The 26,948-nt window shown below is 46.3% G+C and overlaps 1 protein-coding gene and 1 pseudogene across 1 annotated transcript in view; both read left to right on the forward strand.

Annotated features, from left to right (window-relative positions):
* The window catches only part of sez6b (seizure related 6 homolog b), a 934,329-nt gene that overhangs the window by 489,404 nt on the left and 417,977 nt on the right, over positions 1-26,948 (forward strand). The window lies entirely within an intron of this gene.
* Positions 12,377-12,895, forward strand: LOC144501841 (ATP synthase F(0) complex subunit f, mitochondrial pseudogene; annotated as a pseudogene).

A 26,948-nucleotide genomic window follows, 5' to 3' on the forward strand; every position in this document is an offset into this window, starting at 1 on the left:
ATCCAAATGGAAGCTTCATACAATTCCTACAGTGCAGAAGGAGGCCCATCGAGTCTGCACCGACCAACAGAGCATCCCACCCAGGCCTTATCCCCAAAACCCCACGTATTTACCCCGCTGATCCCCCTAACATACACATCTTTGGACACTAAGGGGCAATTTAGCATGGCCAATCTATCTAACTTGCACATCTTTGGAGTGTGGGATGAAACTGGAGTACTTGGAAGAAACCCATACAGACACGGGGTGGTGGGGGCAGGGGGGGGGGGTGTTGGGGGGGGGGGGGGGGGGGTGGCGGTGGGGGGGGGGTTGTGGGGGGGGGGATGGAGGTGGAAATGTGCGAACTGCACATAGACGGTGACCCGAAGCCGGAATTGAACCCAAGTCCCTGGAGCTGTGAGGCAGCAGTGCTAACCACTGTGCCACCGTGCCGCCCAAACAGGCCACATTACATTGAAAATCCTTCTCCAGACCTTCAAATCCTCATGCCACTCTCTTTATGCAAACTGTTCCTACGGCTTTTAACCTCTCAACTTCTTAGCTTTTTGCGCGTTTTCCCATCTCCTGCTCTTGCCTTAAAATTGATGCCCAAAGTTTTGATCTTTTTGACGTAGCCCTCCCACCATAGCATCCATTGCTTTACCATTTTCTGTGTAATAGTTATGGTAGATATCATTGAATTGTAGAACGGTTACACAACAGAAGGAGGCTGTTTGGACTTTCCAGGCCCCTTGCTATCTCTGCGCAAAACCAATTTAGCTAATTCTACTCTCCTGCCTTTCCCCTGTAATCCTTCACATATATTTTTATCTTCTGACCATTATCCAATTCCCTTTTGAAAGCCAGAATTGGGGAGATGATGGCCTAGTGATATTATCGCTAGACTATTAATCCAGAAACTCAGCTAATGTTTTGGGGACCCTGGTTTGAATCCCACCACAGCAGATGGTGGAATATGAATTCAGTAAAATAAAATCTGGAATTAAGAATTTACTGATGACCATGAAACCATTGTTGATTGTTGGAAAAACCCATCTGGTTCACTAATGTCCTTTAGGGAAGGAAATCTGCCGTCCTTACCTGGTCTGGCCGACATGTGACTTCAGACCACAGCAATATGATTGACTCTCAACTGCCCTCTGAACAGGGGCAACTAGGGGTGGATAATAAATGCTGGCCAGCGATGCCCATGTCCCACAAATGGATGAAACAAAAATCTCCCTCTACCACAATCTCGGGCAGGGCAATCCAGATCCTAACCACTCGCTGTGCAAACGTGTTGCCGCTCATCTTAAACCAGTGCCCGATGATTCTCAACCCTGTTACCTATGCAAAGTTTGTTCCTATCTACTCTGTCCAGACCCTTCATATTTCCTTGCTCATCTATCAAATCTCCTCTCAATCTTCTCTTCTCTCAGAACTGCCCAGCTTCTGTAATCTAACCTCGCAACTGAAATCCTTAATCCCTGGAATCAGTCTTCTGAATCTTCTCTGCGCCCTGTCTATAATGGTCCAGTTATGCACTGGCCAAACCATCAATGAAATTTTACTTTAATTTTCAATTTTCTTTTATAGTTGGAAAGAAATTCCTTTCTTCAAATAAATTCACATACAAATAGTTCCTGGTCTGAGTCTGTTTCATGATAAATCCAGCTTTTCTAATCATCACCGAGTTAGCTGTGTCATTTAGTTGAATTACAATTGGTTAAAGCGTAGGTGAGCAGAATAAGTGAGAGGAACGAGAGGTGGGGGGTATGGCGTCATTGATATCAGCTGGAAACCTCTTGTATTTCCAACAACGTTGCCATGTCATCATTCTTTTTTAACCTCTCACTGTTTTGCTGTGCCAGATTTTCCCTGTGTGTACGTTGGAAGTGCTACAAATTGAAGCATTTTCCTAATGGGCCACTGCACACAACATCTCATTACTAAAAACCGGTAACAAAACTGTCGGTGCGTTTGATCGCAGGATGGCCCCGGTCCATCAGCTTTCAGACAAATTGCCACAATCGTACTGGCTTTAGCTGTTAATACCTTTGAACTCATCTGTGGGATTAAGGATAGCAGAGATCCACCATGAATCCCTCAGGAAAATTTGTTGAAAGCACAAGCTTAGGGAGAAGCTAGCTGAGCTGTCAGAGATTAGTGTGAATCAGAAGATAAGAGATTGATCAGCGTGTGCTAGTCTGTCAGCCAATATCTTCTAGACTGGGTCAATCTCTGTCGTACTCTCCTTCAACTGAATAATTGAATATTAAAATGATGGCTATACAAGCTGCGCTACGACAGACACTATAAACTGTAATAGTGAAAGGAAGTGAAAGCAAGGGAGGTGAACTGGTAGCAAACTGTTGATAACAATCTACTTTATGGCATTAATTTTACCTGACAAGAAAAGGTCAAATATGAACGATCCCGGGAATGAAAGGCTTGACGTATGAGGAGTGTCTGAGGATTCTGGGTCTGTACTCGATGGAGTTTAGAAGGATGAGGGGGGATCCCATTGAAACTTACAGAATAATGGAAGGCCTGGATAGAGTGGATGTGGGGAATATGTTTCTATTAGTCGGAGAGATTAGGACCTGAGGGCACAACCTCAGAGTAAAGGGGCGACCCTTTACAACTGAGATGAGAAGGAATTTCTTCAGCCAGAGGGTGGTGAACCTATAGAATTCATTGCCACAGAAGGCTGTGGTGGCCAGGTCATTGAGTGTATTTAAGACAGAGATAGATTGGTTCTTGATTGGTAAGGGGGTCAAAGGTTATGGGGGAAAAGCGGGAGAATGGGTTTGAGAAACGTATCAGCCATGATCGAATGGCGGAGCAGACTTGACGGGCCGAATGGCCTAATTATACTTCTACATCTTATGGTCTTAAATATAAAAGATCTGTAGCAGACTGAAGCCGGAATTTGAAAAAGTTTTTTTTTTAATTCTTCGATTCAGACATTTTTCTCAGCTTTTTTACCTCAGTTTGGGCTGGTGCCGATTTGAAGTATTTCAAAACAAAACATGCAAAGCTCAGCTCAGCTTTCCTCCTTGAGTGACACTGGCAACCAAATCAGCATTCTTTCAGTTAACCTTAATACAACCTTAGCTCCCTTTGAAGGATTGCTTAATCCTCTGTACGAAGTGTGACGTGAGTATTCACGACAATGCATGACGCTGCCTAATGGTAATACAGCATTGAGGGGCACAAAGCAAATACTCATCATCTGAGACACTGGCAGCTAAATTCTTCCACCTTTCACTGGCTGGTAAATATATTTGGATTTGAGACTCGCAGGCCTACAGTACATTAATTTTTATGTGGTCAGCGGAGAGCCTCATTGGTATAAATGGCGAAATTGTAAGTGACAACTGGAGAGTGGGACATCAATTCCACAAGGTCATTAGATAAGACGCTGAGCAGGAAAGCTGTTCAGTTTATTACCGCTCCTTCATTCTGAAAGAACTGACCATTCCTCTGATCACGGCAGCCAGCTGTTTCAAATGAGGTTGCCACAATGAAGGAGAGGTTTCTCTAAATGCCACTTTCTCGCTAAGTGTCTTTCCAGCACTTACACCTGAGGGTGGATTTCTACTTAGGATGCTTCCAGCGAAGGTCCATTCTTTTCATCAGTGCAGGTCCACAGCCCATCTAAATTAATGTGTGGAAAATTAAGGTTTGTGCTATGGACAGATGGGAGATTAATTTAAGCAGCCCTGATTTCTCCTCTCACCAACAGAAATGTGTTTTTTTGATTTCTGATTTCCCCCTTCTCTCAGTGCTGGTGTATTTTCTGCAACCCCTCAGGTGGAGTGATCCAATCCTCTATTATTAACCCACAGTTGAACAATAGAACCCCTATGGTGCAGAAGGAGGCCTTTTGGCCCATCAAGACTGCACCGACTCTCCGAAAGAGCATCTTAGCCAGGCCCATCCCTGCCCTACCCCTGTAACCCTGCACATTTACCGTGGCTAATCCACTTGACTTACACATCTTTGGACACTAAGGGGTGACTTAGCATGGCCAATCCACCTGACCTTCACAGAGGCGGCACAGTGGTTAGTACTGCTGCCTCACAGTGCCAGGGACCCGGGGTCAATTCTGGCCTCGGGTCACTATCTGTGTGCTGTTTGCACATTCTCCCCGTGTCTGCATGGGTTTCCTCTGGGTGCTCCGGTTTCCTCCCATGGTCCAAAGGTGTGCGGGTTAGGTGGATTGACCATGCTATATTGAGCCTAGTGTCTAGGGTATTAGCGGGGTAAATGTGTGGGGTTCCGGGGTTAGGGCCTGGGTGGGATTGTGGTTGCTGCAGACTCGATGGGCCGAATGGCCTCCTTCTGCACTGTAGGGATTCTGTGATTCTATGATTCTATTCTATGATCTTTTGGATTGTTGGAGGAAACTGGAGCACCTGGAAGAAACCCACACAGACACGGGGAGAATGTGCAGACTCCGCACAGACAGTCACCCAAAATCAAACCCGGGTCCCTGGCGCTGTGAGGCAACAGTGTTAACCAGTGTGTTACCGTGCCACCCTCAAGACAAGGTAAAATTTTGGTTTGCTTTACACACACAAAAGCAATGTCCTCCCCCTTTTGCATTCATACATCAAAGATTGATAATGGAAAAAAATAGGTACAGGGCAAGACCACGATAAGGATATAAATTATAGTTTCATGTGTGTCCAGAGTGCGGGATCAAAAATCTAATGGCGTATTCCTTCAGGGAGTAGCCGGCTGACTGTCGCAGGGTGATCCATCTTTCCAGAAATTAGGGCTTCCACAAAGGGAGAAGACACGTAGAGATGAATTGGTTTTGAAGGCACAGATACTGAAGTTGCAACGTTCCAGTAGTTAAAAGTGCAGATGAGGGCACTTCACCTGGACAGAGCTCTTTCTGCTGCTACCTGCTCGATGGTAAAATAGTGACCCGCCTGGGTTCAGTTCCACATGACAGTATTACAGGTTCTGGCAGTTTGGGGAGGCCTTGTGACATACCTCCCACCACTTCTCAAAGGGTGAGTCTTCCAGGTCTGGAATCTTGAGGTGCCTAATAGAGGAGTCTGCGTGCCTTTTGTCCTTTGCAGACATACCCTCTCCATTGGCCAGAGCTCTGCCATAGAAATGTAAGGTGCATTTCTTTGGAATTTGATTGTCTGCAGTCACAGGGGGCATTAGTGCATCTTTGGAGATAACGAGTTTCCTGTTGGATTCTGAAGGTTAGAAACTCCTCTGATATTAATCATGGCACATCAGGGTAAAGCCTTGCCCATTTTTTAAAGCAGTAATAAGAATTTTGTAGAGTAGCCAGGTTGATGTAGATGTATATTTTCCTTCCTGTCTTCGGGCTGGGACAATTGCTAGTATTTAATTTCCTAACAGATTATTCCCATGACTGGACAATTAAGGATTCAGCCTTATAACAAGCTGTAGGAAACACCCTTTACTTTCAAATCATTTTGCCACTTAACACTTCAAAACAAATGTTGATGACTTTTGCTCATTCACCCTACAAGGTAATCGTTCAGTATTTTGTTCTTATTTACACCAACATACAAACTTGGTGGAGATAAAATGAACATCAGGGTCTGTCGAGCCTGTCCAATATTTATGACGGCCAAGGCATCAAATCTGAACACTCATAGCTCACCTTTGGATCTTTGGAATAAACACACTAGATGGGACTTTACAGCCTCCCTCATCCTGAAACCGTAAAATCCCACCCGAGGTTAATGGACCTTTCTTTGGTCCACCCCTCAGCCGCTCTAATTCCCGTGGTGGGCGGGACGGTACAATTCCGGGTGGAACTTTCCCGTCTCGCCCACCACCAGAATCGTAGCAGGTGGGACATGGAACACGAAGAGATCTGTTGACCTCGGGCGGGATTTTACGTCTTTGGGGCGAGCACGACCAGAAAATCCCACCCTGTGTTCTACACCCTCTCCTTTCCTTTCCTTCTCCCCTATGTACTCTATGAACGGTATGTTTTGTCTGTATAGCGCGCACGAAACAATACTTCTCACTATATCCCAATACATGTGACAATAATAAATCAAATCAAATCAAAGAAACCAGGATATTACCAGACTGCAACTTTTCACATAGTTAATAGGAAAGAAATATATCGAATGAAATAAACATGCAGCACTAGACAACTGCAAGTGTATTACAAGGTAGTTACACAGCTGAGGGGTTTCGAGAACATTATAAACCTTGAGGCCACAACTCAAATGATTTATAACTCCATTTGAAACCGTAAATTTGTATGAACTGCCTCGATTGTTGTTTGGTTTCATTTAAATATTTAGCAAAATGCTTCTCACTCGATCAAACCTGTTCTTTTAATCAGTAACGTGAGCCATCAGGATCCCTTGATCTCGTGTTCATAAGCCAAAAGAAGCAGTTGATCACAGAAACGTGTCGGGATGTACAAGACTGTTTTTCAGCTATCCATTTCATAAGTTTGTAAGATATAGGAGCAGAATTAGGCCATTCGGCCCATCGAGTCTGCTCCGCCATTCGATCATGGCTGACATGCTCACTGCACGATGGGTCCTCCCTTCCTGACAAGAGTTTCAATTAGTTCCGTTCTATTTCTATAAGGCTGCCAGCTTTTCTGTGAAATTCTCCGGACTAAATTGTGTGTCACATGACATTAAATTTAACACTGCAGCTTGTTATAACACAAAGCACGCTCGACTCTCGAAGACAGTGCCCTGAAAGCAGCAGAATGCGTTACATGAAGTATGACGAATAAGTGGAGAGCTTGGAAGGGTTTTCAAATCTCTTTACTAACTGTTTCAATCCAGGTAATTCCTTGGAAAAATTGTCACGGACAGCTTTCGTTATCCCCATGACACATTGCATTAACGACGCACAAATTTGCATAATTCTGGCAGATCTCCGACAGCCATATTTGGAGCAAGGATATTTTTCATCACCCGTCCATGGGATGAAAGTGTGGCTGGCCAGGGCAGCATTTATTGCCCATTCCTATTTGCCCCTAAGAAGGTAGTGGTGGGCCACATTCTTGAACTGTTACAACCCTTGAGGTGGTGCAGTTAGATAGGAAATGCCGGTGGTTGGCACCGCTGCCTCATGGCGCCAGGGACCTGGGTTCAATTCCAGCCTCGGGCGACTGTCTGTGTGGAGTTTGCATGTTCACCCTGTGTCTGTGTGCATTTCCTCTGGGTGCTCCAGTTCCCTCCCACAGTCAAAAATGTGCGGGTTAGGTTGATTGGCCATGCTAAATTCATACGACCATAGAACCCTTCAGTGCAGAAGGAGGCCATTCGGCCCACTGAGTCTACAACAACCACAATCCCACCCAGGCCCTATCCCCATGACTCCATGCATTTACCATAGCTAGTTCCCCTGACACTAGGGGCAATTTAGCATAGCCAATCCACCTAACCTGCACATCTTTGGACTGTGGGAGGAAACCGGAGGAAACCCACGCAGACACACGGAGAATGTGCAAACTCCACACAGACGGTGACCCAATCCAGGAATCGAACTCGGGTCCCTGGTGCTGTGAGGCAGCAGTGCTAACCACTGTGCCACCGTGCTGCCCAGTAGTCTCAGGGGACTGGCAGGGTAGATGTGTGAGGTTGCGGGGATGGGGCCTGGATGGCATTGTTGTCGGTGCAGGCTCGATGGGCCGAATGGCCTCCTTCTGCACTGTCGGGATTCTATGATTCAATGATTTTGACCCAGTGATAATGAAGGAAAAGCCATACATTTCTATATCAAAGTGCTTTGTAATGTGGAAGGAAAATTGGAGGTCGTGGTTTTCCCTTGTACCTGCTGCCCCTGACCTACGAGATAGAAGAGGTTGAAGGCAGTCGAACTTGCTGTCAAAGAAAATAAGAAATGGAAGCAGGTGTAGGCCATCCAGCCTCTCGAGTCTGCTCAACTGCTCAATAAGTTCATGACTTTCATCTACCTCATCTAAATCTTCCCCTATCCATCCACAAATCCTTTAATTCCCTTAGCATCCAAAGGCTATTGAACTTTGTCTTAGATATATTCAATGACACAACATCCACAGCTCTCTGGCATAAAGAATCCCCAAGATTCAGAAGCCTCTGAGTTGAAGAAAGTTCTCCTCACTTCAGTTCTAAATGGCTGACCTCTAAGCTGAGACTGTGAATGCGAGTTCTTGATCCACCAACCTTCCCAACATCTACCCGCTCAAGCTTATTAATAATTTTGTATGCTTCAATGAGATTATCTCTCATCTGAACTCGAGCGAGTCTGGGCCAAGTCTACTCCCAGGAGGGCATTTTAGGAAGATGCCTTGGTAAGTTGCTGCAGTGCATGTAGTAACATGTTTTGCACTGCGGCAATGGTGGTGAGGGTGTAAATATTTTAAGAACTGTATATTATTTTACCATATTGGTTTGATTTAAGCAAACTGGATTCCAACCGTAAAAAGTGACAGCAGAATCTGAAGTGACTTTATGCAGCACGTGTACTGCCATCTCGTGATCTCAGTTTGACTGGCTAACACTTGGGGGATCACACAGTAGGGTTTGTGTTGGCAACTTCTTTCTGTGAAATTGTGAATGTCAAAAAGAGTCAAATTTCTTCAAGGAATCAGACTTAAAGGGCCAACTTACAAAGCTCCTCTTTACCTCGGGGTCAAGTAGAATGTCAAGGCCTTCTTTGAGTTGTCTTTATAAGATCAGAAGTTGCACCAACCTCTGATGTGGACAACCCTTATTTATCACTGAGATCAGGAATGCTGTTTTCTTTACATTCTAACAGTTCCTGTTGGAGCTTCCCTTGACCGACACTGGGAAATGTTGTCACTCCAGGGAAATAAATATTTACAGGCAGGTACGGGAAGACGGTGGCGTAGTGGTATTGCCATTGGACTAGTAATCCAGAGGCTCAGGGTAGTGCTCTGAGGACTCAGGTTCGAATCCCACCATGGCGGATGGTGAAATTTGAATTCAATACAAATTTGGAATTAGAAGTCTAATGATGACCATGAAACCATTGCCGATTGTAGTAAAAACCCATTTGGTTCACTAATGTCCTTTAGGGAAGGTGTGCGAGGTAGGTGGATTGGCCATGCTAAATTGCCCCTTAGTGTCAGGGGGAATAGCTAGAGTAAATACATGGGGTTATGGGGATAGAGCCTGGGTGGGATTGTGGTCGGTGCAGACTCGATGGGCTGAATGGCCTCGTTCTGCACTGTAGAATTCTATGATTCTATGAAATCTATCATCCTTACATGGTCTGGCTTACATGTGACTGCAGAATCCCAACAATGTGGTTGTCTTCAGGGACGGGCAATAAATGCTGGTCCAGTCAGAGATGCCCCTATATCCCAAATATTTAAAAAAACAAGCAAAGTAGTGGTGTGTGCTGGCCTCCATTGGAAAGGGATTAGAATGCCAGAGTAATAAAGCGTGGCTGCAATTATGTAGGACCTTGGTGATTCCACACCTGGCCCACTAAGGAATATTCCTCTAAAATGTACTTGCTGTAGGCTAGCCCTTTAATTTTGTTTTGCACTGTCATGCACATGCCATATTTATTGCCGGGCGAGGCCTGTGTGGTGCTTTATGTTTTGCAGTCACCATGACATGATGAGGTTTCACTTAACCTATCAGTGAGTTATTGATAGACTGTATATAGCTTTTCTTGAAACTATTTGTGAAGATCTATCTACAACGACTTCATTGTAAGCATGTGGCCTTTGGGACACAGACTGTTCTGTGTCTTGCTCACTTGGGGCACTCTTGGCCATCTGATCTTGATGCCATGTTTATTTCAACAGTAACATCACTGTTTTGTTAGCATAACCATTAACCCTTTACTCTACACTTTACGGGCTGTTTTGATGCCACACACCCACGGGGCTTAGAGGGAACACTGGTACGGTGTACAGTTTTAGTCTCCTTACCGAAGGAAAGATATACTGGTTTTAGAGGGAGTGCAATGCAGGTTTGCTAGATGGAATCCTAGGATGGGGGGACTATCCTATGAGGAGGAATTGAGGAGACTAGGCCTAAAATCCTTAAAGATTGGAAGAATGAAAGGTGATCACTCTTAAACATCTTATGGAATGTAACAGGGCAGAAGCTGGAAGGCATTTCCCTTAGCTGGAGAGTTTAGAACTAGGGGTCATTACTCAGAATAAGGGGTTGGCCATTTAGTACTGAGTTGAAGAGAAATTTCTCCACTCAAAGGTTCGTGTATCATTGATATTCTCTCACCCAGATGGCTGTGGATGTTCAGTTGATGAAAATATTCAAGACAAATCAATAGATTTTTGAATACTAAGAGAATTAAAGAAATTAGATATAGCCCGTGGGGCTAAAGGGATCAAGGGATATAAGGGGAAGGTGGGATCAGGATATTGAATTTGATGATCAGCCATGATCAAACTGAATGTCGGAGCAGGCTCGAAGGGCAGAATGGCCTACTCCTGCTTCTAGTTTCTATGTTTCTATGTGAGGTTAGCTTGGGAAGGTAGATTTGAGGTTAAAAAAATCATCCATGATCTTAGTGAATGGCTTAGTCCTGCTCTTATTGTGAGATTGGTGAGACTGTGCCTAGATTACTAAGGAGAAACATAGAAAACTACAGCACAAAACAGGCCCTTCGGCCCCACAAGTTGTGTCGAACATATCCCTACCTTTTAGGCCGACCTATAACCCTCCATCCTATTAAGTCCCATGTACTCATCCAGGAGTCTCTTAAAAGACCCTATTGACCACCACTGACGGCAGCCGATTCCACTCACCCACCACCCTCTGTGTGAAAAACTTCCCCCTAACATCTCCCCTGTACTTACCCCCCAGCACCTTAAACCTGTGTCCTCTCGTAGCAGCCATTTCCACCCTGGGAAAAAGCCTCTGAGAGTCCACCTGATCTATGCCTCTCAACATCTTACATACCTCTATTAGGTCTCCTTTCATCCTACGTCTCTCCAAGGAGAAAAGACCGAGCTCCCTCAGCCTATCCTCGTAAGGCATGCCACTCAATCCAGGCAACATCCTTGTAAATCTCCTCTGCACCCTTTCAATCTTTTCCACATCCTTCCTGTAATGAGGCGACCAGAACTGAGAGATATACTTGTATTGGAAGCAGTTCAGAGAAGGGTCACTGGGGTGATTTCTGGGATGAGGAGGTTGAGTTATGAGGAAAGGTTGAGCAGGTTGGGCCAATGCTCATTGGAGTTTAGAAGAATGAGAGCTAATTCTGATTCTGAGAAGGATTGATGGGGTAGATGCTGAGAGATTGCTTCCCCTCCTTGAGGAATCTAGAACCAAGGGGACACTGTTTAAAAGTCATGGGTCTCCCATTTACGACAGAGATAGGGAAGAACTTCTTCTTTGAGGGGTTGTTAATGTTTGAAATGCTCTTCCCCAGAGAGCAGTGGCAGCTGAGTCATGGAATATATCCGAGGCTGAGTTAGACAGATTCCTGATCAACAAAGGAGTCGAGGGTTTTGGGAGATGGGCAGTAAAGTGAAACTATAGTCGCAATCAGATTAGCCCTGATCTTATTGAATGGTGGAGCAAGCTCAAGGACCGAATGGCCTACTGATACCCCTATTTCTTCTGATCTTCTGATCTATTTCTTATTCTTATCTCATTTTGTATGTTTCTCACAGAGTGCATCTTTAATCGTGACACCTTTGTCATTCTGACATTGTATAGTCAAAACGACACATCCTATTTTCAATACACACACGCTCGCACAAATGCACAAATATCAGAGTTTTATCACACCTGCAATTAACCCTGACCGTTTAATGGGCAAAGACACTTTGCAAACAATGTGGCATTTAGCCAATCGGACAAGACAGCCCAAGTTTAAGATCTTGGCTTTTCCTTGATTCTAATTTTAAGTACAAGATTTTAACTCGCTCAAAACGGGTTCACTTATAAACAGTGAAAATTGGGCCCAACCTTTGTTTAGTCCTCACCTCTGAAGCAGACGATTGTGTGTACAAGGGCCTGATCATGTTTTCTAGTCTCATACTTCAGTGCAGCACAGTGGGAATTCTGCACTGGTTTCAGATGAGGTGTTAAACCTCTTGCCTGTTCAAGTGGATGTGAAATAATTCACAGCAATGCTTAAAAAAGATCAGGGAGTTCTCCCAGCTGACTTCTACCAGTCATTGCACACCATCAACATACATGAGCTTGTTATTTGCCTCATTATATGTTGTGGGATATTGTTGCATGGCCCAACTGTCTACAAAACAACAACAATTACATCTCTCAAAATAATTCATTGGCAGGGAAGCTCTTTGGCATAACCCAATGATAAGAAAGGCACTACGTAAATGCAAGTTTGTTCTTTGCATTGCACCCAATGCTGACTCTGAATGGACAGTTGCTTAGCACCAACGCCGCTGTTGAAGATGGTGGACAGGCTGGTTCCAGTTGCAGAGGAGCGTCCGATGGACGTGAAGCTGGGGGAGCTGTCCCGATGGGTCACTGCGTAAGATTTCACTCCCAATGGCATTCTGGCAGCTTTGCACTGAGGCCACAACCGGTACGACAACCAGTATATTAACATGAAGCGAGGTGGGATTGGTCGTGTCGCTATGTGCTGGCTGGTTATGTTCTCATCATGTGGAGATGCCAGCATTGGACAGGGGTAGGCACAGTAAGAAGTCTCACAACACCAGGTTAAAGTCCAACAGGTTTATTTGATATGAGCTTTCGGATGATGTGGAGTTGCCGACGTTGGACTGGGGTAAGCACAGTAAGTAGTCTCACAACACCAGGTTAAAGTCCAACAGGTTTATTTGATAGCACGAGCTTTCGGAGCACCATTCCTTCATCTGCTGGTGTGAGACTTCTTACTGTATGTTCTCATCAGTTACATCTGGAAGTATGATCACCTGAAACATGAACATTGGAGGAAGTATCGCTAAACTGCTGCTGAATTCCAGATCATTCCGCTCGCTGTATTTACAGAATTTTAACAAAAGGAGTTGCCTGAGTTAAATCATGGGCAATAAAATTAGGACCAGTGTCCAATAAAAAAACCTCCTTCAATAAGCAAAACTATTTTGAAAAATCAATTATGAAATAATGTCTTGGGCCTGGGTCCAAATCCACCCCAAATAGAGGAGGTGGGTGCCTCATTTTTCATTGTTAAGAAGAACTAGCAGCTCTTGCAGTTTCATTATGAAGACAGCAAATTGCCACACAAAAATCAATCTGGATTCATGACTAAAAATGTCAAACTCTTACTTGGCGTAATTAATGAAATAGGTCCTACAGCTGCTGGAGGTCTTATAAAGATGCAAATGGTTTGGACTTGCATTGACATGTACATGATGATGTGTTCAAATGCAACCCCCTTACCCCCACATTTGAATTCCATATTACAATGTAAATCAAGTTTGTTGCTCATATGGCACAATCCCTCCTTAACGTGCATTTGCCAGATAGAACCTTCCAACACGTATAGAAACTGGGAGCAGGAGTCGGTCATTTGGCCCTTCGAGCCTCCTCCGCCACTCATTCATTGTCTGTATAGCGCGCAAGAAACAATACTTTTCACTGTATGTTAATACGTGTGACAATAATAAATCAAATCAAAAAATCAAATCATTTTGATGGCTGATCATCAAAGTCAATATCCTGATCCCACCTTCCTCCCATATCCCTTGATCCGTTTAGCCCCAAGAGTGATCTCTAATTTCTTCCTGAAATCGCACAATGTTTTGGCCTCAACTACTTTCTGGGGTAGTGAATTCCACACATTCACCACCCTCTGGGTGAAGAAATTTCTCCTCGCCTCAGTCCCTTATCCTCAAACTATGACCCTCTAGTTCTGGACTCCCCTACCATTGGGAACATTCTTTCTGAATCTATCCTGTCTCATCCTGTTAGAATTTTATAAGTTGACTCTTCACCCATGAAGGTTCCTGCTTCGGGTCATGTGGAGTTTATTGCTTCCACAGTTGAGGTTGTCTCAATCAATACTCAGCATGTGTTTTTTAAAAATTCATTCATGGAACATGGCGTCGCTGGCTAACCAGTTGTTTATTGCTCATTCCAAGATGCCCTTGGAGGATAGTTGAGAGACAACCACTTTGCTGTGGCTCTGGAGTTACATGTAGGCCAGACCAGGTAAGGATGGCAGATTTCCTTCCCTAAAGGACACTAGTGAACCAGTTGAGTTTTTCCGACAATCAACAATGGTTTCACGGTCATCAGTAGATTCTTAACTCCAGATGCTTTTTATTGGATTCAAACTCCACCATCTGCCGTGGCGGGATTCAAACCCGGGTCCCCAGAACATTAGCTGAGGTTCTGGATTAATAATCTAACAATAAAACCATTAGGACATTGCCTCCCCGACATGTCAAAGTATAGACCATCTTCTGGCATTAACCATGGATCAGTGGCAGCACACCCTGTGGTGAACCATCGTTGGTTCACCATTGGGGGTTGTTATTATGTTACTGTTGGGCTAGGGTGTTGTTACTGTGGGGGTTGTACTATGTTGTTGGGTTAGGGTGTTTACCTGTTATAAGTGTTATCATGGCACATTCCAGTGGGGTCCCGCCTCCGGTGGCGAGGTATAAGACCCTCTGCTCCGGCAGGGCCCCTTCAGTCTGAACTGGTGTATTCGTGTTAGTAGTTCCATTGTTACACAATAAAAGCCTTCAATATCGAAGCCTTGGTTCCATGTGCTTAATTGTCGCGCATCAATTTTATTGTGTAACAGAAAACTCGCAGCTGTACAAAAAAAAAAGAGTATGGAACAGATCTTAAAACCGGATCGTCTGGCACTGGACCCACGTGCGGTCGGTGCCGCTAACACATTCGACCATTGGTGGAAGTGTTTCGAGGACTACCTGGCAGCCTCTGTAGCTATCACTACAGATAGTGATAAACTCCAGGTCCTCCACGCAAGGGTAAGTGACACGATTTATCTCGCCATTCGTGCAGCTCCCACTTACCCGAGGGCCGTCGAGCTCCTAAAAAAACGATACACGAAGCCACCCAACGAGATACACGCTCGTTACCTCCTCGCTACACGACGTCGGCAGTCGGGCGAAACCATGGAGGACTACGCCAATGAGCTCCTGCAGCTTGCCAGTGGTTGCGATTGTAGAGACGTATCAGCCGAACAATATATGTACGACCTCGCCCGAGACGCGTTCGTAGCAGGGGTAGGGTCCTCGTACATCAGGCTTCAATTGCTGGAAAAGGGGAACCTCGACTTGACCCAAGCAATGGAGATGGCTGGGATGCTGGAAGCAGCGTCGAAGAGCTTGGCGCTGTACCCCGAGGACCACGTGCAGTCAACGTGGCAGGAGCAAGCTCAGCTCCCTCCTCGCCCCGCTAACCCGCGCTCCCAGATCGATCCGACGACGGCGGCAGCTCCAGGTGGCCAGCGATGCTATTTTTGTGGTGGGGCCAAGCATCCACGGCAACAGTGTCCGGCAAGAACGGCAATCTGCAGCCAGTGCGGTAAAAAAGGCCACTACGGCAAAGTCTGCAGGTCAAAGTCTAAAAACGGCAGTGCAGCTTGTAACCCTCCAGAACGGAGACAATCTCCTTCGGCGTTGCAGTACCCACGAGGTCCGACCACGTGCGAACCCAGGACGGCGCCATCGTGGCTGACGGAGGAGGAGGAAGACCACCAGGAGTCGCTGCGTTTGGCGCCCTCGCCCACGTGCGATTCATGGGGGCGGCCATCATGGTCCACGACGACTAGGAGCGACCAGCAGGGGTCCTCAGCATCAACATCGGCGGCATGCAGTGACGCCCAGGGGCCAACGGTGGCGTCGATCTCCCTGGACCAGACCAAGCACCACAGGCTTGAGAATTCCATGATGGATATAAAGGTAAGTGGTCGAACTGTGAATTGTCTGTTTGACAGTGGGAGCACCGAAAGTTTCATACACCCTGAAACTGCTAAAAGGTGTGGACTCCGGGTTCTCCCTGCCAAGCAGACAATTTCCATGGCATCACGGTCCCGGTCTGTACCGATCCAAGGACGATGTATGGTAACTCTTGAGGTACAGGGCACAATTTACGAGCAATGCAGGCTCCTTGTGTTACCTCACCTTTGTGCGCCAATTCTCCTCGGACTAAATTTTATGGTCCACATGAAGAGTGTGATCCTACAGTACGGTGGGCCACTCCCTTCACTGGCAGTAGGGAATCAGCTGCAGCCTCCAAATTGCCCAAAGCGCCCCGCATGCAATCTATCCACCTTGAAAATCACTACACCGTCCCTCTTTAAGAATCTGGTTCCTGGCTGCAAGCCCATCGCTACTAAAAGTAGGCGTTACAGCGCTGAGGACCGGATCTTTATTAGATCTGAGGTTCAGCGGCTCCTCAAGGAAGGGATCATACAGGCCAGTGCTAGTCCGTGGAGAGCGCAGGTCGTGGTAGTCAAAAGCGGGAACAAACCTCGGATGGTCATCGACTATAGTCAGACCATTAATCGTTATACGCAGCTGGATGCGTATCCTCTCCCACGCATTTCTGATATGGTCAATCAGATTGCGCAGTACCGAGTGTTCTCTACCATAGACCTTAAGTCCGCCTACCATCAACTCCCCATCCGCCCAGAGGACCGACAATATACGGCTTTTGAGGCGGATGGTCGTCTATACCAATTCCTCAGGGTTCCATTTGGTGTCACCAATGGGGTCTCGGTCTTCCAGCGTGCTATGGACCGAATGGTGGACCAGAACGGGTTGCGGGCTACCTTCCCGTACCTGGATAACGTCACCATCTGCGGCCATGACCAGCAGGACCACGACATGAATCTCCAACACTTTCTGCGCACTGCATCTCGCCTGAATCTGACCTATAACAGGGAGAAGTGCGTATTCCGTACGCGCAGGTTAGCCATCCTCGGATACGTGGTGGAAAATGGGGTCATTGGCCCTGATCCAGACCGTATGTGCCCACTTACTGAACTTCCCTTGCCCGCTAGCACGAAAGCACTGAGGAGATGCCTCGGGTTCTTTTCGTACTATGCACAGTGGGTCCCCAACTACGCGGACAAAGCTCGTCCGCTCATTAAGTCCACGACCTTCCCACTTACGCCGGAGGCCCAATTGGCCTTCAAGGTTTTGAAAAGCGACATCTCGAAAGCCACGATGCACGCGGTGGATGAATCCATCCCTTTCCAGGTGGAGAGTGATGCATCTGATTTCGCCCTAGCCGCCACACTAAACCAGGCAGGCAGGCCCGTCGCGTTCTTTTCCCACACCCTTCAAGGCCCCGAAATTCGGCACTCAGCGGTGGAGAAGGAGGCTCAGGCCATTGTGGAGGCAGTCAGACACTGGCGCCATTACCTGGCAGGGAAGCGGTTCACCCTGATCACGGATCAACGATCCGTGGCGTTTATGTTCAGCAACACGCAGAGGGGCAAGATCAAGAACGATAAGATCTTGCGGTGGAGAATTGAGCTCTCCACCTATAATTACGATATTATGTATCGTCCAGGGAAGCTCAATGAGCCCTCGGATGCCCTCTCGCGCGGAACATGCGCCATCATGCAGGAGGACCGCTTGAAGGCTCTCCACAATGATCTGTGTCATCCTGGAGTCACCAGACTCTACCATTTCGTCAAAGCCCGCAACCTGCCCTACTCGGTGGAGGATGTCAGGTCAGTGACGAGAAGCTGTCGGATTTGCGCAGAATGCAAACCACACTTTTATCGACCAGACCGGGCACAATTGGTCAAGGCCACTCGCCCTTTTGAGAGGCTGAGTGTGGATTTTAAGGGCCCCCTTCCCTCAACGGACCGGAATGTCTATTTCCTCAACATAATAGACGAGTACTCCCGGTTCCCGTTTGTTGTCCCCTGTGCGGACACGTCGACTGCCACCGTCATCAAGGCATTCAGTGAGCTTTTTACCCTGTTCGGGTACCCCTGCTACATTCATAGCGACAGGGGCTCGTCGTTCATGAGCAACGACTTGAGGCAATTCCTGCTCTCATTCGGGATTGCTTCTAGTAGAACCACGAGCTACAACCCTAGGGGTAACGGACAGGTGGAAAGGGAGAATGCTACAGTCTGGAAGGCTGTCCTACTGGCACTGAAATCCAGGGGCCTTCCAGTCTCCCGTTGGCAGGAGGTCCTTCCAAATGCGCTCCATTCTATCCGCTCCCTCCTGTGTACGGCAACCAATGCTACTCCCCACGAGAGGATGTTCTCATTCCCTCGGAAGTCGTCCTCGGGGATCTCATTGCCAGCCTGGTTGACGTACCCAGGACCCGTCCTTCTGCGGCGACATGTGAGGGCTCGCAGGTCCGACCCCTTGGTCGAACCGGTCCAACTCCTCCACGCCAACCCTCAGTATGCCTATGTGGCATATCCTGACGGGCGAGAGGACACTGTCTCTATTAGAAACCTGGCGCCCGCAGGGGACGTAGAAACTCCTGTCGCTCCTATTCCCCCAGTCATGAATCCACTACTCCTCATTGCTTCCCCAGACGTGGCGCGGTCAGCACCGGGACCAGTGCATAACACTTTTACTCCCATGTACAGCTTGCCTGAGACTCGGAGATCGGCGCCACCATCACCACCACCACCACCACCACCAAAGGTTCCAGGATCCCCTGCACCATCGCCTCACCAGGGCCAACCGGCCCGGGAGTCCTTGAGGGGACAGCCGGACGTTGTTTTGGAGAGAACGCCACCGCAAGCACTTGCTCCGGTTTCGCAACCGGTGTTGAGGAGATCACAGCGACGGTGCGGTCCTCCAGACCGTCTGGACTTGTGAATTCTGTTTATATGACCTGTTTTTCTTGCACCCCGCCACCTTTTGTTTTTAAAGGAGGGGTGAATGTGGTGAACCATCGTTGGTTCACCATTGGGGGTTGTTATTATGTTACTGTTGGGCTAGGGTGTTGTTACTGTGGGGGTTGTACTATGTTGTTGGGTTAAGGTGTTTACCTGTTATAAGTGTTATCATGGCACATTCCAGTGGGGTCCCGCCTCCGGTGGCGAGGTATAAGACCCTCTGCTCCGGCAGGACCCCTTCAGTCTGAACTGGTGTATTCGTGTTAGTAGTTCCATTGTTACACAATAAAAGCCTTCAATATCGAAGCCTTGGTTCCACGTGCTTAATTGTCGCGCATCACACCCACCTTGGAGCCAAAAGGTTGATGGTTCAAACCTTACTCCAGACATTTAAACATAACGCTTCGGCTAACATTGCAGTGCAGTACTGAGGGAGTGTTGCACTAAACCAAAGCCTGAGCTAACAACCAATCACTTTACAAAAATTAGGGTTGTGGCAGCTTTCTGTATAGCATCGTGTCATGACAGAACAGCATTGGGAACGTTTTCAAATCCGAGCAAACTGAAATCAAAGTAGCAGTGTAAATAGACAACTGTTCCCCACTGCGGTAGTGTGGCTCAGTGAGGGCTTTGTTTAAAAGCCTAGCCCATGCATTTAGTCCCTTTGTGGCTAATCTCAACCTTTGCGATTTGGTACCCCTCACAAAAGGGACTGTGTGTGTATGTGTGAGTGTGTGGGGGGCCCAGGCAGCTAAATAGAGGATTCAAAAAGCTGCATTGCAGGCACGGTAGAACGACATGTAGCTTGCAAGGTGCCAGATGGTCGCCCCAGCTACACGTTATGAATGGAGAGAGAAAATAATGCAAATGCTGAAATTCTGAAATCAAAATAGAAAATGCTGGCTAAGCAGAACAGGTCTGCCCACATTTGGAAAGGGAACCGGCAGGTAGATGTTCTGAATGTAAATCCTTTGTCAGAAACTGGAACTCAGCAAATTTATTAGTAAGACTTCAGAAAATGAAGAGTGGGGGTGGGGAAGAATGTTAATGAACAGTCAAGAGTCAGAAATACTGACTCCCATCACAGGGTAACGGTAAATACTTTAAAAAAATTGTAGAGGTTAAATTCACAGGGTGATATATATTAGAAAGAATCTAAGTGAAAAGGTATTAAAAGGAGGAGGGAATTTAAACAACTGAGGTAGTGACCAGGGCATGGGAAGTATGTTCTAAATCCAAATTTACTTGGAAAAATAGTATCTGAATTTCATTTTATAAAGCACTTGATTCCCACATTGTGTTAGCAAGCTTGTTGGGTTCAAACTCTTGGATTATTCACCTTTTCAAGGATACAAATTATCAGAAGAAAGCAGCACACGCAATACAAAAATGAATATGGACGAAATGAAGAGGTGAGTGGGTGGGAGAGGTAGATAGGAGAGCGGAAGAGATAGTTATGGTCTGCGTTATGCGCACCAATGTTCCAAGCATCGGGTGGCCAGAAAAATGATAAAATGTTGTTTCTGGAGAGAGCATCAAGCTTGGTGTCAAAGTCAAAAATGAAAGGGTGATTGGGAACAGAATGGGGAGGGGGGGAATCATTAGCCGCGATTCGTTCGCCGCGACTCAGCAGTCACGTTCTCTGTGTCAGAAAGCTGTAGTGTCCAGCTCCAACGCCAGAAAGTTGAGCCCATCATTGAGTGCTGCACTGTCGGAGGTATCGTTTTTCAGATGAGACATTAATCCCAGCCTGCTGTCTCAGTTAGACATGACACTCGTTCGAAGTAGAGCTTCTCAGGTGTCCTGGCCCATATATATTCCAAAACCAGCATCAGAAAATCATATTATCTGCCTCTTTATCGCATGACTGTGGGACCTTAACATGTACAAATTGAGTTCCCTGCATTAGAACAGCGAGTTCTCTTCAAGAAGTGCGTACTTCTGTGACTGTAAAAAGCTTGGGGGCATCCTGGAGTTGTAAGAGGTGCTTTATCGAAGCAATTCTTTTTGAACTGATGACTCAAAGGGTGACGGTAAGGATCACCCTTGTGGATGGACTGATTAAATTTGACAGAACAGTCACCTCTGTGTTTCTCCTCATCAATGCAAGACGTACGACCGTTACGGTCGGTCGGATGGAAGAAGCACTTGTAAACTGCTGCTTCACATGAAAGGAGTGTTGGAAGCCATGGGCAAATGTGTTGTCTTTGTTACAGTCAATGGAAGGGCAGCCTAACATAAGATGATAGAAAGGTACATCTGAGGGAGTCGTCCTTTAATCCAATTATCAGCTATTGTGGCCAACACAATGGGGTAAAGTTACCTCACACAGTCAGGAGTCACTCCGTGTCCCTAGGATAACAATTCAACTGGAACTATCTTGCCCTCGGCAAGTTGGAGAGAAAGAGAAAAAGCAAGCAGCTATGCATTTGTTCTCGGCACCAGCAAGCACAAGCGGTAACCATAGCAACTCTCGCCTATTAAGTGCAGGGGAGCTTTCTGTGGCATCAGGACCACAAGCAAAAAAAAAACATGCTGGCTTTGCAGAGCTGCCACAGAATGATTTGAGATGAGGCTCCAGGGAAGGATTTCAGAAATTGTTTTTGTGCGTTTGAGCTGTACCCTAGTATCTGGCTGTCTTAAAGGTCAAATGTTGAAACTTAAATTTGCACGTCACTCCTCGGTGCCCTGAATTGCTTGAAGTTGGGAACAGTGTATTAACTGCAATCGTCTGTCAGCTGGTTTGAAGTGATAAGTCAGAACAACAGGTATGTTTCATTTTAGGAAATGGCAGCCACCAGACAAAGACTCAAAAAATGAGATTTCCTTTTGGCCTGTCCTAAAAAATAGCATTATATGCTGCCGTGCTGACCTGGTCGAACCTACATGTGACTCCAGACCCACTGCACTCAACTTTTAACTCCCTTGACCCTTAGCTGGCGAGTCACTTCGTTTTATCAATCAATACAGAGAAGGGGCATAAGTTCAAGGTAAGGGGGGAAAGATTCAGTGGAGATGTGCGGGGGATGTTTTTTACACAGAGGGTGTTGGAGGCCTGGAATGCACTGCCAAGTGAGATGTTGAGGCAGACACCTTAGTGATATTTAAGGCAATCTGGATAGACACACATGAACAGACGGGCCATAGAGGGACACAGGCAGTTGGTCTAGATAGGACAATGTAATTGGTGCAGGCTTGGTGGGCCGAAGGGCCTGTTCCTGTGCTGTACTGTTCTTTGTTCTTTGTTCATCACTTCTCGTATGTAGCAAACATACAAAGCTATCGACTCATCTCAATAAATAATCATTGTTTTCTTAATCAGTACGAATGACCCAGACTGGGATGTGCAGATGCAGAACTTGGAAATGTTGTGAATTATAAAGTGGTTAGAAGTGAACGAGAGCATAGGGGTGACATTACTGGATTAGTAATTCAGAGGCCTGGACTAGTGCTCCCAAAATGTGAGTTCAAACCCCACCAGGGCAGCTGGTAGAACTTAAATTTAATTAATCAACCTAAGTTAGCCTTGAAAGCATCCTTTCTGGTTGTATCACAGCTTGGCATAGTTCCTGCTCTGACCAAGACCGCAAAAAAACTACAAAGGGTTGTAAACGTAGCCCAGTCCATCATGCAAACCAGCTTCCCATCCACTGATACTGTCTACACTTCCTGCTGCCTTGGAAAAGCAGCCAGCATAATCAAGGACCCATGCACCCCGGACATACTCTCTTCCACCTTCTTCCATCGGGAAAAAGATACAAAAATCTGAGGTCTTGTACTAACTGACTCAAGAACAGCTTCTTCCCTGCTACCATCAGACTTCTGAATGGACCTACCATATATTAAGTTGATCTTTCTCTACACCCTCGCTATGGCTGTAACACTGCATTCTGCACTCTCTCCTTTTCTTCTCTATGTACAGTATGCTTTGTCTGTATAGTGTGCAAGAAACAATACTTTTCACTGTACACTAATAAATGTGACAATAAATGAAATGAAATCAAAAAAGGATGACAAAGTAACTACCAGATTGTTGTAAAAACCCATCTGGTTGACTAATATCATTTAGGGAAGGGAATCTGCCTTGCTGACCTGGTCTAGCCTACATGTGACTCCAGACCCACGGCACTTGACTCTTAACTGCCTTGACCCTTAGCTGGCAAGGTTCTCAATTGTATCAACCAGTACAGGAAAGGCATCGCTTCTCGGTCTTCTGGCTAAGATCAAGCGTCAGATCAAGCACAAGATGGGCTCCAATCCCTTATCTTGTCAGCTTGGATCTTGTGGTCTCTCTTGTGGGGACCATGAATTGGATTCAATTGGATTTTGAATTTGGTTTATGGAGCAAGCAGGGAATGGATTTGGGTTTGAGCATTGGCTTTGTAACTTTAAGGATGGAGCAAAAAAAGTTAAAACAAAAGAAAAGTCAAACAAGAATAAAATCAAAGAGACCAGCTTTCATCAACTGAAAAATGACGAGCCCACGCTAAGTCCAATCAACTCTGTAAAGACTTCCTTACTAACATCTGGGCAATACTGCCAACTTCCAGACAACCAGTCAAGCAATATGCTGATATAGTCACACTCACCAAGTAATACTTTACAGCCAATGCCCCAGATTTATTCATTACCGTCCCTGAGCCCCATCACCATCCCTGACCCCCATCACCATGTCCTGAAGTCTCACCAGCAGGAAAGACCCAGCAGAGATGGTGACTTGGTGGTATACAGTCAGGATGGAGTGGACCTGGGAGCCCTCAGAACTGACCCCGGACTCGCAACATCAGCTCAAACAGAGGCAAGGAAACCTCTTGCTGATGAATCAGTACTCCTCCGTCAAGAACAAGAGCAGCAGACAGACAGGAACACCAATCTGGCATGGAAATATATTGCCATTCCTGTTGCTGGGTCAAACAGCATGGAGAGTGCCTGTACCACCTGGACTGCAGCAGCTCAAGGCGGGGTAGCTCATCACCATATTCTCAAGGGAAATTAGGGTTGGGTGACAAATGTGGACCTTGCCAGTGATGCTCACATCGCATTAATTAAAAAATAGAGACCAACGTCAAAGGACATGGGCCGAAGGGCCCGTCTCTGTGCTGTATAAATCTATGACCTCTATGGCATGGTCAGATTGTTGAAATTCGCACACATGTGATAGCTGAAATTTAATACAGAGAAGTATAAGGAAAGGGTTAACAGGCTGGCTACAAATTCAGAGCAGTGTTATGTTGAAAAGAAATCAGTGTGATACCTGTTATTTACATTGATACTTATTAATGGCAGTAAAACTGCTGAATTCAGCTGGACAATTTACATTGAAATAGAACAGTTAATAGCAACAAACGGATTGAAGGCAGAAAGGCAATCACTGCGGGACAGGAAGAAGTCCTTTTCTGGGTAAGGCCGATGAAAGACGACCTTGGAATATGCCAACTGATCGACAGCCAGTCTTGCACTCAACTAACCAACCTGTATCCAGAAAAGGTGTGTCTGTCAGTCCTTTCAGAAAGTGCATTCTGTGTGTAAACCCTTGAAAATGTCCCACGTGGCAGCGCTCAAGAAGGAAGACAGAAAATATGTATCGACGGGCATTGGCCTGGTGAACCAAGCAGGAAGATCAAGGTCAAAGATCACTCCTAAATGACCGATAGTCATCCCAAATTCACCACCTGAGAAGAGGATCTAATTGAAAATGTCTTATTTAAATTTCTCAGTAGAGCAATGTGAGATTCAGCGAGAGATTGTATCAGTCTTAACCCTCCATCTCTGAATGTAAGACAGAAGTAAAATCGCCGATAGAAATGCGATACCTTTTGAAGGTAGAATGTGGAAAGACAATATAAAATAAAGGGCACAATTCTAAAGTGATGTAGCAGGAGACAGGGGGAAGGGATGATGAGGTGGAGGTTCTATGTGCACAAATGTCTGAAGTTAGCAGAGCAGATTGAGAGAGCATGTGCAATTCTGGACTTTAGGAAGAGAGGCACAGAGTAAAAAACAAGGAGGTTTGATAAACCTTTAGAAAACACTGTTTCAACTTCAATTGGAGCACTGTGTTCTATTCGAGGCACCACACTTTTGAAGGAATTAAACCAGGAAGTTCTGGAGGGCAATCCCTGGTCTGAGGTGAGTTAACAAGCAAGTCACAAAAACAGAAAAATGCTGGAAAATCTCAGCAGGTCTGTCAGCATCTGTGGAGAGAGAATAGAGCCAACGTTTCGAGTCTAGATGATCCTTTGTCAGAGCTCTTCTTACAAAGAAAATAGGACATGATTTAAAATATGAGGGTGAGGGGGGTGTGATTGTAAATGAATCATAGAAACCCTACAGTGTAGAAAGAGGCCATTCGGCCCATCGAGTCTACACTGACCACAATCCCACCCAGGCCCTACCCCCATATCCACCAGCTAATCCCTCTAACCTACCCATCTCAAGACAATAAGGGGCAATTTTAGCACGGCCAATTAACCTAACCTGCACATCTTTGGACTGTGGGAGGAAACCGGAGCACCCGGAGGAAACCCACGCAGACACGAGGAGAATGTGCAAACTCCACACAGACAGTGACCCAAGCCGGGAATTGAACCCAGGTCCCTGGAGCTGTGAAGCAGCAGTGCTAACCACTGTGCTACCGTGCCGCCCCAAATGGTATTGATAAAGGCTGAGAAAGGTGCTAAGTGTGTCCAGTAAGAGATTGGAATGTCTGACCGGCAGAACAAAGGTGGCAGTTGACCCACTATTCCTTCATCAGGTGATTCAACTGATGAAGGAGCAGCGCTCTGAAAACTTGTGATTCCAAATAAGCCTCTTGGACTTTAACCTGGTGTTCTGAGACTTCTTACCGTGCCCACCCCATTCCAACGTTAGCATCTCCACAAATCATGGCTATTTTTGTTATGTTTAGCTCTGATGAAGGGTCATCCAGACTCGAAACATCGACTCTATTCTCTCTCCACAGATGCTGTCAGACCTGCTGAGATTTTCCAGCATTTTCTGTTTTTGCTTCAGATTCCAGCATCCACAGTATTTGGCCTTTGTTTCCATAGCATTGACACGGGGAATCAGGTGGCCAGGGGGGGGGGGGGGGGGGGGGGAGGGGGGGGGGGTGGCGGGAGCCAGTGGATGTGGGATAATTGGGTCACAATGAGCAGAAGTAATTTGGTCTCCATTCAAAGGTCATGCATTCTGTGCTCACTTTTATGTTGCTGTTATTAGCGCTAATGTCCCTCACAATGCAGACTGCCAACATTAACTTGTCCCTACCACCAGTGAGAGGTCATAATTACTACAGCATGACAATTCATTCCTCATATCTCCATTACAGCCAAGAGGCCGGCAGGTGGGTTGGGGGGTGGGCGGTGGGGGGTGGGGGTGGTGCTTTCAAGCCATCAACAATCAGTTTAGACCGCATTTGAACCCGTGACTCCGAGGTGAAAGAGCTGTATCAAACCCAACATTTTTTTTTAACATCTCGCAGACTCTAGTGAGGTTTTCTTCTCACCATGGCAACAAAGAACAGTGAATTGAGCATCAATCATGTTTCTGCGAATGGCAAAGATATGAAGAGACAGCTCAAGAAAAGAACAATTAAAATTTCCCTCTTTGAAAATGACACTTTGGCAGAAATCATTTGTGCCCTAGAATAATGGAGGGGAAAAAAGAATTGAAAAAGAAATGCCTAGAGGTTCCTGAAAAATTAGACAAGGCTAACCTTTAAACTTGAGACTGAAAATTCTTACTGATGTCTGCGGCGTCAGCTCGTAACTTGATGCTTTGACAAATTCACTTAAAAGAGTGAATGTTGCCGTAAGGATCCATTTTAATACCCTATTAAAGGCTGCTGGTTGTAGTTTGATACAGACACCTGCTCCAGCCTGATGTAGGTTGACAGCCCTGAGTTATACAGCTGTTAAGTTTAGTTTATTTACTACATGTCACAAGTAGGCTGACATTAACACTGCAATGAAGTTACTGTGAAAATCCGCTGGTCGCCACATTCCGGCGCCCGTTCGGTTACGCAGAGGGAGAATTTTAGCATGGCCAGTGCACCTAACCAGCACGTCTTTCGGACTGTGGGGGGAAACCAGAGGAAGCCCACGCAGACACGGGGAGAACGTGCAAACTCCGCACAGGCAAGCCGGGAATCGAGCCCGGGCCCCTGGCGCTGTGAGGCAACAGTGCTAACCACTGCGCCA

The sequence above is a fragment of the Mustelus asterias genome, chromosome 12 (genome assembly GCF_964213995.1).
Source record: "Mustelus asterias chromosome 12, sMusAst1.hap1.1, whole genome shotgun sequence".
NCBI classification, from domain to species: domain Eukaryota; kingdom Metazoa; phylum Chordata; class Chondrichthyes; order Carcharhiniformes; family Triakidae; genus Mustelus; species Mustelus asterias.